Source organism: Suricata suricatta, chromosome 7 (assembly GCF_006229205.1).
Source record: "Suricata suricatta isolate VVHF042 chromosome 7, meerkat_22Aug2017_6uvM2_HiC, whole genome shotgun sequence".
Classification (NCBI taxonomy): Eukaryota; Metazoa; Chordata; class Mammalia; order Carnivora; family Herpestidae; genus Suricata; species Suricata suricatta.
This window is the reverse complement of record NC_043706.1, coordinates 28,298,400-28,312,536: the sequence shown is the minus strand read 5'-3', so window position 1 is coordinate 28,312,536 and position 14,137 is coordinate 28,298,400. Positions and strand designations below refer to the sequence as shown.

The window sequence follows — 14,137 nt, the reverse complement described above, 5'->3', positions numbered from 1 at the left end:
TTCTTTGAATGTAACATTTCCCACAGTATTCTTTCACAGAACTGAGTATATTACCCTTATATTTTACTTCCAAGGCTGTGTTTTCAAACATTATTAACTTCTTCATACTAGATGTTAACTGAATGATAACTTCCGCATAGTGTTTTTTCTCAGATTTGAGTGTAAAGCATGTATATACTTGGTCTGCGCACACATTGTCAATCTCAACCAGCTGAGTTAAAGACATTCTCAGTTGAATAGATCATTGCCCACACGTTTTTTTCCCAAGGAATTGAGTATTTCACATTTAGATTTAAATCCATGCATGGGTTTTCAAACATTATTAGTTTCTTCATACTAGATGTTAACTGAAAATTCCTTTTGCATAGTGTTTCTTCTCAGATTTGTGTATAGAACACTTATTTGCCTGGTCTCCGCACATGTTTTCAAACAGAACTAACTTTGTTAAAGATAATCTTCTTTGAATGGAACATTTCCCACAGAATTCTTTCCCAGAATTATGTTACCTTATATTTTACTTTCAATCATGATTTTTCAAACATTATTGACCTCTTCATACTAAATGTTAACTGTATGATACGTTCTGCATAGTGTTTTTTCTCAGATACCAGTGTAAAACACTTATTTACTTGGTCTGCGCACATGTTTCAGCCACAAGTCACTATGTTAAAACCAATCAAAGTTGAATGAGGCATTCCCTACAATGTTCTTTCAAAGAATGGAGTATCTTACACTTACATTTTACTTTCACATGTAGAAGGTATCACTCAGTTAACATCTAGTATGTAGAAGTTAATAATGTTTGAAAACCCATGCGTTAACCCAAAAAATAAGTGTGATATACTCAATTCTGTGAAGGAACTCTGTGGGGAATGCCCCACTCAGCATAGATTGTGTTTAACATAGTGAGTGGTGGATGAAAATATTTGCGCAGACCAAGCAAATAACTGTTCTACACTAACATCTGAGAAACAACACTATGTAGAAGGTATCATTCAGTTAACTTCTAATATGAAGAAGCTAATAATATTTGAAAACACATGCATGGAAGTAAAATGTAAGTGTCAAATACTCAATTCCATGAAAAAAAAAACACTGTGGGAAATGACCCATCAACAGAGAATGTTTTAACTCAGCTATGTTAGATGGAAAACATGTGTGGAAAGTAAGTAAATAAGTGATTTTCATTCAAATCTGAGAAACAAAACGATGGGGAAGTGACCATTCAGTTAAAATCTACTATGAAGAAGATAACAATGTCTAAAAACACATGGTTGAAAGTAAAATGTAAGTGTAACCTACTAAATTCTGTGAACAAACACTGTGGGGAATGCCCAATTCAACATAGATTGTGTTTAACATAGAGTTGTGGTACAAAACGTGAGGAAGCCAAGTAAGTAAGGGCTTTACCCTCAAAACAGAAAAAACACTGTGAGGAAGGTATCATTTAGTTATCATCTAGGATAACGAAGTTAATAATGCTTGGAATCACATGGTGGGAAGCCAAATGTATGTGTAATATACCCAATTCTGAGAAAGAATAAAGTGGAGAATGCCCCAGTCAACTGCGATTCCCTGGAACTATGAAAACATGTGCACAAAGGAATTAAGTGCTTCACACTCAACACTGAGAAACAACACTGTGCAGAAAATAAGTCATTCTGTTAATATCTAGTATAAACAAATATTTAATGTTGGAAAACACTTGCTGGGAAGGCAAATATGTGTGCAATGCACTCAATTCGATGAAAGTACACCATTCAACTGAGATTCCTTGTAACTAAGTTAGTTCTGATTTAAAACATGTGTGGAGATCAAGGAAATAAGTACTTTATACTCAACACTGAAAGACAACACTGTGAGGAATGTATAATTCTGTTAACATCTAGAATAACAAAGTTAATAATATTTGAAAACACACTCTGGGGAGTCAAATGTATGTGTAATACCTTAAATTCTGTGAAAGAACACAGTGGAGAATGCACCATTCAAGTGAGATTCCCTGGAACTAAGTTCTGTTTGAAAACATGTGCACAGACCAAGGAAGTAAGTACTTTAGACTTAAAACTGAGAAAAAATGCTGTACAGAAGTCTTCATTCTGTTAACATCTAGGATAACGAAGTTAATAATGTTTGAAAACACATGCTGGGATGTCAAATGCATGTGTAATACACTCAATGCTGTGAAAGAACACAGTGAAGAATGTCCCATTCAACTGAGATTCCCCGGAACTGTTAGTTCTGATTGAAAGCACGTGCAGAGACCAAGGAAATAAGTGCTTTACACTCAACTCTGAGAAACAACACTCTGCGGAATGTATTATTCTGTTAACATCTAGGCTAACGGAGTTAATAATGTTTGAAAACACATGCTTGGTGGTCAAATGTATGTGTAATACACTCAATTCTAAGAAAGAACACAGTAAAGAATGCCCCATTCAACTGAGATTCCTTGGAACTGAGTTCCTTGTGTTTGAAAACATGTGCTCAGATCAAGGAAATAAATGGGTAACCCTCATAGCCCTCGCGTCTCAAAGCTCTGCCTCAGCTCCCGCCTGTGCCCAATGTGCTTCTCTCCCGACCATGGGATCTTCTCCACTCTGGAAGTGCTATCCACGGGCACAGAGACACATGGGGTGATGCGGATCCTGAGGTCCAGCAGAGGACCTGGAAAAGCAAGCTCTCCAAGAAACAGGTAACCTATCCATGTTAGTTGGGTTCATTTTAAGACCAAGATACTTCTCGGCCTAAGTAGAGTACAATTTACAGGGTAATTGCATCCTCTGGAAAAATGAGCTGAAATTCTAAATAACAAAATTTATACAAATGCACATTGATTTCTGGTGTAAATTTCTGTGTTACAGCTGTACCTGTGACAAAGGAGAAAACTGTATCTGATCGTTTGAACGCAAGAGAAGGACACGGTGGGGACTTGCCACACAGGTAATTTTGGATGTTTTTTCTTCAAACCTTAAGTTTCAGTGCAGGTTTACCACAACAAATGTGTCACCTCTTATAGTTCAGTGTACTTATACCCAGGGCACACCCAAGGAGATTCTGTACAACACGTTTACCAAAAAATGATGGAATATTGTTGGGTATGGAATTTCCTTCATCTAAAGCCACTATAAATGACACATCCAAAAATATAAGTTGGACTAAAGGCCGTTTACTCTTTCAAATTGTAAGGCGATCCACAGATTTTTCTGAACACGTTAAAACCTTGACAGAAACAGGAAAGGGAGAAACAACAAGAGCAATGATTCCACACTGAGAAGGTCCAGAAAGAAGGAGGCAAGCCAGGAGACTTCCAAGTACAGTGTGGTCTCCTTGAGTTATTCCGGGAAGACCCTAAGGTCCTCACTCCTAAGCACAGTTAGCTTCTAAACTTACCACAAAGAGATGCCAGGTGGGTTTTAAAACAGGGAAGTGTATATACTCTGGGGTAAATTTTGTGCATTTGGAAAATTTAAAAAGCAACAACCCAGCAGACACAGCATAGGACACACAAACCATAGACCATAGCAGGAAAGATGTGGGTGTTTGGAAAGACTTCCAACTGAAAATGGCCATAGCATTTACCTTGTGCTTCTCGGCAGTTTTGGTATAGTCGGTATTCGTGGCACTCTTGGGAGTGACACCTGCTTTGGGATCTGCTAAAGACCCTATAAGGGATGGAATATTATTTTTATTTGAGTAGACTGTTTGGATATTCAAAGCAAAAAATCCTCCCCTCATTCCTCAGACAACTTAAACTCTTTGCCCCAGTGAGATCCCAAATCACGTGCAGAGGATATCCCTCATGCCTCAGGTGAACCCCCAGGAAGAACTTGAAGAATCTGCTTCAGATTCTGTGTCTCCCTCTCTCTTCCCCTCCCCTGATCACACTGTCTCTGTCTCTCAAAAATAAATATTAAAAATTTTGTTTCAAAGAAAAAGAACCACAAAGGCATGAAGGTATACTTTCCTTTTCTAATGCAAAGTCATTGGCATCATATGGAGATTTCTCCCCAACAGACAATATACCTTCCAGCTGACAGTTATCGGACCTCAAAGCTCTTAGCTCTACATCTTCCAGTTCACCATTTGCATCTTGTGGTTAAGACAGATATGAGAAATGACTTTCAAAGAAAAGTGGTTGTACAATTTGAGTGTATGTAACACAACAGGATTATGCATTGCAATAAACAGAGACCTTGAGGCACAAATATAACTGGAAGACAAAGATGGTGGGAAATAGTTCATGTCTAACAGCTCATAAATGGCTTTCTTAGTGGTATATGTACGTTTATATATATTTTGTATACATGTATATACGTTTGTGAGTGTATGACATTTCTCCTATTCACACTGAAAATTCACTGTTGAGCATTAAAAGAGAAAGAGACTATGGGGCACCTGGGTAGCTCAGTGATTGAGCATTAGTCTCTTGATTTTGGGTCAGGTCATGATTCCCAGATCATGGGATCCAGACCTGTGTTGGGCTCTGCACTGAGCATGGATCCTGCTTAAGATTCTCTCTCTTAACCTCTGCCCCTCTCCCACACTTGCATAGCATCTGTCACTAAGATAAAAAAAATTAATAAAGAATTAACTATTTAAAAAAAGAATTCTTAAAAATTTAAAGGAAAAGATCATACACTTTGGCTATCAACTATATTTGGGGATTTTTCTACATATCTGGGAGGGCAGAGCTGAATGATGTGATGATTACCTGGTTGTGAAAATAAAAGGTAACTCCTAGTCCTTGAAATAGCATTATGGTGATCTTAGTGAAATTCCAACTCCCTGTTTAGAAAGAGGTTTGGTTCCAAGAGGCCCACTCTCTAATGTGGTAAACAGCAAGTGTTTATTCTGTGCTCACCTCACTCAATGAAAAAAAGCCACCAAAACCAAATTACGGTAAAACTCAGCAGCCAACTCTTTGCACATCCTAATTCTTGACATTCCTTTCTCCCTCTCTCAGACTGCAAGATAGCACATGTACTTTGAAGGGTGTCACTTAAAATTTCATTAAATATAGGGGCCCCTGGGTGGCTTAGTAGGTTAAGCACCGGCTTCGGCTCAGGTCATGATCTCATGGTTGTGGGTTCAAGCCCCGCATCAGGCTCTATGCTGACAGCTAGCTCAGAGCTTGGAACCTGCTTCAGATCTGTGTCTCCCTCTCTCTCTGTCCCTCCCCTCTTCACGCTGTGTCTCTCTCTGTCTCAAAAATAAATAAACGTAAAAAATTAAAAAAAAATAAAATTTCATTAAATATGGCGCCTGGGTACCTTAGTCAGCCTCGTGTCTGACTTTAGCTCGGTTTGTCATCTGGTGGTTTGTGAGTTTGAGCCCTGCGTTGTGCTCTGTGCTGATATTTCAGAGTCTGGAACCTGTTTTGGATTCTTTTTCTCCTTCTCTCTCTGCCCCCTCCCCTGCTTGTGCTTTGTCTCTGTCTCAATAAACACTAAAAAACTTTAAAATTTCATTAAAGGGCTCAACTATTTTGATGTTCTCCTTCAACAAAACATGTTGAATGAGTAATAATTCGTTATATTTACTTTTGTCTTTAGAACACAATCCAGGCAAAGAAGGGGTTCTTACCTTCAATGTAAGAGCATCATCAGAGAGAAACTTACTTTCTCTTAGTTTCCTGAAGACATTTAATTCATTTCTCTATAATAGGAATCAGAATTAAAAAAAAAAAGCATAGTGCCAGATAAACCTTCTAATGTGTGACTCTTTTCACAAATAGATGCCTTGAATTCATACTGTTTATAGAACACATGACATACGTCAGTAGGATGAGCTACCAGAGTAGAAATAACTAAAATAAAATCACAAAATTATTTGAAAGAGCAGTGGTACCTTCTGTTTCCAAATGGATATCTTCAGCAAGTAAATTTCTCTGTTTCCATTCTTAAAAGTGTAGGGGTTCCTGGGTTGCTCAGTTGGTCAAGCAACCGACTTCAGCTCATGGCATGGTCTCAAAGATTGTGAGTTCAAGACCAGCATCGGACTCTTTGCTGACAGCTCAGAACGTGGAGCCTGATTCAGATTCTCTGTCTCCCTCTTTCTCTTTGCTCCTCCCCTGTTCATTCTCTCTCTCTCTCAAAAATGAATAAACATTAAAAAAGTATTGATCTTCTCAGTTATTCACTGTAACCTAAAAGGAGATAAAACACTTCCTAAGGTTGTTCACAAAGCAGTGACATCAAATAATCCCAGTGTCTTAGCAGCAGAGACCTATGATCTGACAGGTGGGGGTAACTAACATTTTAACTTTCCCATTGTGCCTGAGGAAATTAAGTTTTAGCACGATTAAGAAAACCTTGTTTTAAAGCGATTTCTATGTAAAATATTGCCTAAATTGGAGAAACGCAATAAAATATCTTCTAATCTCTGTCCCATCTGGAAGCATCCTTCTTGGAAAATTCAATCACTTTACAAACTTATGTCAGCACCAGAGATGAAACAGAAAAATCAAATCCTATCAACTTACATTTCTCTCCTCCAATTATTAAGATATATAAATAGGTCCCTGCAAATAAACGAACAAAACCATCATTTAGTTTTGGTTTCAGCCATTTACACCTCCAGGTGCTCTTTGTAATTCCACATAAGGAAAGCTCAAACTGCTGACTACCCAAAGGCCTTGGATGACTTCCTACTGCTCACAGATTGCCTTTCATGAACCCTAGCCTGGGGACCCTGGAGGACAAGGTCTTTTGGCTTAAAAACACTTGGATACAATCTCAGCTTTACATGTAGATGCTGGAGGATTCAGATTAATGGCACCCCCTAGAAGAAAAATGTTTTTTCATCCAAACCTGAGAATGTTACCTTCCAACTTCACAAGAATATTATTCAACATGCATGAAGAACCCAATTACAGTGGATAACACATGTAAGCTCTAGAACAGACTCCTCTAATAGGCGTTAATTCTCTCATCTGACCACAGAGTGCAAACTTTTCTTCTGTTGGCCAAGTGTGAGAGCTCTCCTGCTCCGAGTTTACCCTTCTCATTGCCACTGCCGCTGAGGTCACAGTGATGAATGCCAGCCAGCCTTTGAGGGCTTGCTAAGTGTCAGGCAGCTTCCCTGGCTCTCAGGAGACAGCTCCACAGAATGACCACAGTCTATGGGGCCCGTGCAGAATACATTAATCCCATTTGCTACAAACACATTTCCACTCACTCTCCTCAGACATGAGTGGCTCCCACCACTTAAGACTCAAAACCTTGGTTTAAACCTTTCTTGTGGCACACACACACACACACACACACACACACACACACCCCACACCACACCATGCCTGGCAAGAGCTGGCCTCTTCTCTAACCTTAGGCTTCTTGATAGACTCAAAAAGTATTTTCTAATCTTCAGTTTTCACCAAGAGCCAGCTCATGGCAAAGTACTCACTCTAAACCTCAGGCTCATATCATCACTTGTTTCCTCACCATCTATGTAAAATGACACTCATTTCATTCCTTCTACTCTGGTGATGTGGTCTTCCTCCTGATCTCTTGTCTTCAGAGATGGCAACTCCCCCCACATTGTCAGTTGGGCTTCAAAGAAGGAAGAGAAAGACTTTGAAGAGTTAAGTCAATTAGACACCAGAAGTCACCATATTTATCCTTAGTTGAATTAAAACGCATATCAACGGGAGCCTGATGGCTGTTGAGTGTAGGACTAAGGCTCAGGTCATGATCCCACAGTTTGTGGGTTCTACCCAAAGATTGGGCTCCCTTGCGATAGCTGGGAGCCTGAAGCCCACTGTGGACTTTGCGTCTCCCTCTCTCTCTGTCCCTCCCCCATTCACACTGTCTCTTTCACTCAAAATAAACATTAAAAAAAACCACATCAAACATCAGTACTGAGAAAATATTGCAAATTAAAACTAAGGCTTAAATTCTCACCTTGATATTCTTGAGTCTCTAAGAGGAGAAAAAACAAAGTTAAGTTTGTTGTCAAAACTTATTAGTAGAAATGTATAGTTCCCAATAAATACAAAATAGTAATACAATGAAATTACAATAATTTTATTTTGCATAATTAATTCACAGGATTACAAAATAAGAGAAATTAGAGGGCACTGGCAAATGGCAGAGAAGTAAGGAGCCCCATCACCTCCTTCCGTCTGCAATTATCAAACTGAGAAGAATTAAAAGCCACAGCTTTCTGATCTCTAAGAATGGAGGTGTGCGCACAGACCCCTTATTGACAGCAGCCTCATGGATGCCTGAGTGAGTGCGAACTGGGTCCAGAAACTTTGGGAGAGGGAGCGTGGCCCAAAGCAGAGCTGGTAGACAAAGTGCACAGAGGTTTGGCACTGGACCCCGCAGAGACCCGTGTGTCCAGAGGCGCACGGTTCTTTGGAGAGCAGAGCTCGGGCGACCCTGTGTTCAGAGGTGTACAGATCAGAAAGAGCGGTGTGCAGGACCCCCGTGCAGGGTGGCAGAAAGACCAGGGGAAGAGAAGTAGAGACTGATTCACTTATAGCGTAATCTCTGGAGAGGGGAGACCTCGCCCGGGACTGAGAGGCGCTGGGTGCAGAGAGAGATCTGTTCCCCTCAGCAGGCTTCTTCTCCCTTAGGGCATGGCAGCTCACCGACTTCAGGCAGAGCCAGGGGAAAAAACTGGCTTCACAATCCCCTTTCTCAATCCCAGCCAGAAAGCCACCCACCTGCAGTAGATTTTAACTGTGCTGGCCACATCAAAGTGCGTGGCCTAGGACTTAGAAACCTGGCAGTACTTAGAAAACTGAAAGAATTAGACTTACCCGTGGCACAAGGAGGTTGGACTCAAGAGAATGTCTGGGAACGCATGGTTTGATGGGGGCCTGGGGCACCACTATTCATTCTTCTCCCTGCATTCACCAAGGTGGGGCCTTAGAGAGCAGCCCCTGAGACCCGACCTGCTTACACCAAGCCATGTCCATCCATACTGGAGAGCTGCTGTCCTTTTGCTTATTATTTTTAATTGTTTTTTTCTTAACATTTTTACTTTTTAATTTACCCCCTCTCTTATCTTTTCTACCTTTCCCCCTGGAATCTGGGAAAGACCAACATTTATGCACTGCTGTGCTTAGATCAATGTTTACCATCCAGATATTTTTTCCTTTATCTCATTCTTATATCCCCTCTCTGCAAGTTTTATGCTCTCAAACTGTCCTTTATCTCTGGCTGTCACTCTCCTCTCCTTCTTTTTTTTCCTTTCCAGTCCTCTTTTCTTTCTTGTCAATTTTTCTCTTTCCCATTTTGGGTTGCTTCTTTACTTGTTCTGTCAGTGCATCTGAGTGCTTGTGTTCCCTGTGTTGTTCTCTGTCTGTTTTCCTTTTCAGGGCTACCTCAAGAAACAAGCCAAAGGACACATAGTGGAAAGTCCCAAATATCGCTGAGTAGGGAAATAATCAGAGGCATAAAAAGAGAAACTGAGAGATGCCATTAAAACAACATCTCCTGAAATGACAGGCCCTGGACAGTCAAAGAGCCTCCTTCAAGAGAGCCATACTAACAAGTGCACAGTGCAGAACGAGCTTTTAAAATAGAAAAGAGACAGAAATGTAGCCAAAATGACAAAATGAAAGAACTTTCCCCTAAGGAAACTCCAGGAAGAAATCACAGAGACAGAACTGCTTAAAACAGACACAAGCAACATAACTCAACAAGAATTTAGAACGATTGTCATAAAATTAATTGCTGTGTTTGAAAAAAGCTGACAGAGAAGATATTGATACAAAGAGTAGGAACCTTCAAAATAGCAGTGAAGAGTTAAAAAAGGCTATAAATGAGGTGAATAATAAAATGGAGGCTGCCATTGTATGGATTGAAGCAGAGAAGAAAATATGTGAATCAGAAGACATAGTTATAGCAAAAGAGGAAGCCGAGAAAAACAGAGAGAAATTGATACAGGACGACGAAAGGAGAATTAGAGACCTGAGTGATACAATGAAAGGGAACAATATCCCTATCATAGGAGTTCCTGAAGAGGAAGAAAGCGAAAGAGGTCCTGAAGGGGTATTGGATCATGTATACACGAAATTTCTCCAATTTGGGGAAAGAGAAAGATATTGAAATTCAAGAGGCATATCAAAATCCCCTAAGACTTATCTTGAACTGACCTTCAGCACAACATATCATAGTGAAACTGGCAAAATATAAAGAAAAAGAGAGAATTCTGAAAGCAGCTAGGTTTGAAAGGGCCCTAACATACAAAGGGAAACCTATCAGAGTGGTTACAGACCTATGTCATGAAACTTTGCAGGCCAGGAAGGAATAGCAGGAAATCTTCAAAGTTATGCACAGAAAAAATATGCAACGAAGAATCCTTTATCTGGCAATCCTGTCATCCAAAATAGGAAAGATAAAGGTTTTCCCAAATAAACCAAAGTTGAGAGAATTCATCACCACCAAATCCGCCCTACAAGAAATCCTAAGAGGGACTCTATGAGGGAAATATGGCAAGGAATATACGACACCAGAGACATCAATACAAACATGAACTCTACAGAGAACACAATGACTCTTAACCCATATTTTTCAATACTAACAATGAATGTCAATGGACTGAATGCTCCATTCAAATGACACAGGGTAGCAGAATGGATAAAAAAACCAATCCATCTATTTCCTGTCTATAAGAGGCTCATTTTTAGACCTGAAGACAGCATCAGATTGAAAATAAAGCGATGGAGAAATATCCACCATGCGACTGGACGTCAAAAGTAAAGGCAGTAACAAAAGATGAAGAAGGACATTATATAATAATGACAGGGTCTCTTCATCAGGAAGAGCTAACAATTATAAACATCTATGTGCCGAATTCAGGAGCAGCAAAATACATAGAACAACTAATTGCATACATAAATAATCTTATTGATGAGAACGTGCTAAATGCAGCGGACTTAAATACTCCACTGACAGCAATGGATAGATCAACCAGACAGAAAATCACTAAAGAAACAATGGACCTGAATGACACACTAAAACAGATGGAATTGATGATATATTTAGAACTCTGCATTTTGAAGTTAGGAAATTCACCTTCTTCTCGAGTGCACATGGCACATTCTCCAAGATAAATCACGTACTGGGGAATAAAACAGCCCTCCATAAATATAAACGAATTGAGATTGTACCATGCACACTGTCAGATCACAATGCTATGAAGCTTGAAATTAACCACAGAAAAAAGTCTGGAAAAACTCCAAAAATGTGGAGGTTAAAAAATCACCCTAGTAAAGAATGATTGTGCTAATCAGGCAATTAGAGAAGAAAATTTTTTAAAAATATGGAAACAAATGAAAATGAAAATACAGCAATCCAAACTCTTTGCACACAACAAAGGCAGTCCTAACAATGAAATACTCCATGGCAATGAGGAAGAATGTAATATGGTCATATGCAGCACAATGGATGGACCTCTAAGCGAAAGAGTCAGGCGGAGAAGGACAGACACCATAGGTTTCTCCTGTTAGACCTATGGATGGAAACATAACAGATAACCATAGGGAGGGGAAGGGGGAAAGAAAGTTGGGGAGAGAGAGGGATAATTGATAAACCTCTAGCAAGGCTCATAAGAAACAAAAGAAAGAACATCCAAATAGACAAAATGATGAAGGAAAATGGATCTCTTACAACCGATCCCTCAGAAATTCAAGCAGTCATCAGAGTTTGCTATGAACAATTATATGCCAACAAATGGGACAGTCTAGAAGAAATGGACCAATTCCTAAATGCACATGCACAAACAAAATTCAAACGAGAAGAGATAGAAAATATGAACAGACCCATAACCAGTGAAGAAATCGAAATAGTTACCAAAATCTCTCAATGAATAAAAGTCTAGGGCCAGATGGATTCCCAGGGGAGTTCTACCAGACATTTAAAGCAGAGTTAACAGCCATCCTTCTCAAGGTAATCCAAAAAATAGAAATGGAAGGAAGACTTCTGGACTCATTCTATGATGCAAATATCACCCAGATTCTTAAACCAGAGAGAGACCCAGCAAAAAAGAGAACTACCAGTCTATATTCTTAATGAATACAGATGGAAAAATATTCAACAAGCTACTAGCAAATCGAACTCACCAGTGCGGGGGACCAGCCCACGCACCAGAGTCTAAGGGTCCCTGAGTAGGGGGTTGGTGTTGGCGAAATATCTACAAGAAAGAACACAGACAGCATGAATGGTGGAAGAGACCACACTTTACTGTGAAACTTAGTGTCTTATATACCATAGGTGATTACATCTTTCTTTGAATGATTACATTGTTTGTAACTTCTTAGGAATCACATGTTTCAGAAAGGATCATTGTTTTCACGGAAGAGAGAACAGAAAGTTAAAGACAGAAATGGGTATAATACAGAAGATCAAAAACCATAATTTATCCCTAAAAATACATCAGCAGTAGTCTTATTTTGCGTACATAGTGTAATATTAACTGAAACTTATGACAAGGCTATTTTTCTTGAAAGGTTAACAATAGTCTGTGAGTAAGGTGCCTCTAACCAGGGAGGAAGTTTCAATAAGAAAGTCTGCCCATTTACTGAAACCGCAATTACCAAGTGGCATGAATAATAGGAACTAACTCCAGTCTCTGATCCATTTAGGTCAAGCAGTCAAGTGCACACATTTTCAAGTAGGGGAAGCAGGGTCCCAAAGGCCACACAGCACTTCTGGCTGGATGGGCCCCAACACACCAGCACATAAAAAGAACTGTCCATCATGATAAAGTGGGATTCATTCCTGGGTTACAGGGCTGGTTCAATGTTCGCAAATCCATCAATGTGATACATCACATTAAAAAAGAAAAGATAAAAACCATATGATCCTGTCGATAGATGCAGAAAAAGCATTTGACAAAATACAACATCCCTTCTTAATAAAAACACTCGAGAAAGTTGGGATAGAAGAACTTACTTAACATTATTAAAATGCACCTGGGCGGTTCAGTAGGTTAAGCATCCGACTTCAGCTCAGGTCATGATCTCACAGTTTGTGGGTTCGAGCCCCACGTTGGGCTCTGTGCTGACAGCTAGCTCAGAGTCTGGAGGCTGTCTTCGGATTCTGTGTTTCACTCTCTGACCCTCCCCTGCTCATGCTGATTTTCTCTCTCTCCTCTCTCTCTCTCAAAGAAAAAAATCATTAAAGCAATCTATGAAAAGCCCACAGCTAATATCATCCTCAGTGGGGAAAAAATGAGCTTTCCCCCCAAGATCAGGAACACGACAGGTGTGTCCACTCTCACCACTGTTGTCTCAAATAGTGCTGGAAAACCTAGCCTCAGCAATAAGACAGCAAAAGGAAATAAAAGTCATCAGAATTGGCAAAGAAGAAGTCAAACTTTCACTCTTTCCAGATGACATGATACTCTACACGGAAAACTCGATCGACTCCACCAGAAGCCTTTTAGAACTGATCCATGAATTCAGTAAAGTCGCAGGCTACGAAACCAACGCACAGAAATCCGTTGAATTTTTATACACCAATAATGAAGCAATGGAAACTGAAATCAGAAAAATGATCCCATTCACAATTGCACAAAAAACCATAAAATACCAAGGAATAAACCTAACCAAATATGTAAAAGATGTGTACGATGAAAACTATAGAAAACTTATTAAAGAAATTGAAGAAGACACCAAGAAATGGAAAAACGTTCAATGATCTTGGATCAGAAGAACAAACTTTGTGAAAATATCATTATTACCCACAGCAACCTACAAATTCAATGCAATCCCCATCAAAATTACACCAGTGTTCTTCTCAAAGCTAGAAAAAATTATACTAAAATTTGTATGGAAGCACAAAAGACCCCGAACAGCCAAATTAATATTGAAGAAGAAAACCAAAACGGGAGGCAGAACAATCCCAGACATTAGTCTCTACTACAAAGCTATCATCATCAAGACACTATGGTATTGGCACAAAAACAGACACATAGACCAATGGAATAGAGAACCCAGAGCTGGGCCCACAAATGTACGGTCAATTAATCTTTGACAAAGCAGAAAAGAGGATCCAATGGAAAAAAACAGCCTCTCTAACAGATGGTGCTGGGAGAAATGGACAGCAACATGCAGAAGAAACTAGACCACTTTCGTACACCATTCATAAAAATAAAGTAAAAATGGATAAAGGACCTGAATGTG

The 14,137-nt window shown here is 39.6% G+C and overlaps 1 long non-coding RNA gene across 1 annotated transcript; it reads left to right on the top strand.

Annotated features, from left to right (window-relative positions):
• The first annotated feature begins 1,146 nt into the window (after positions 1-1,146).
• Positions 1,147-5,954, top strand: LOC115296677. The gene is made up of 3 exons (XR_003910994.1): positions 1,147-2,695; positions 2,865-2,943; positions 5,915-5,954. It is a non-coding gene; the product is annotated as an uncharacterized LOC115296677 (long non-coding RNA).
• Positions 5,955-14,137: the final 8,183 nt, after the last annotated feature.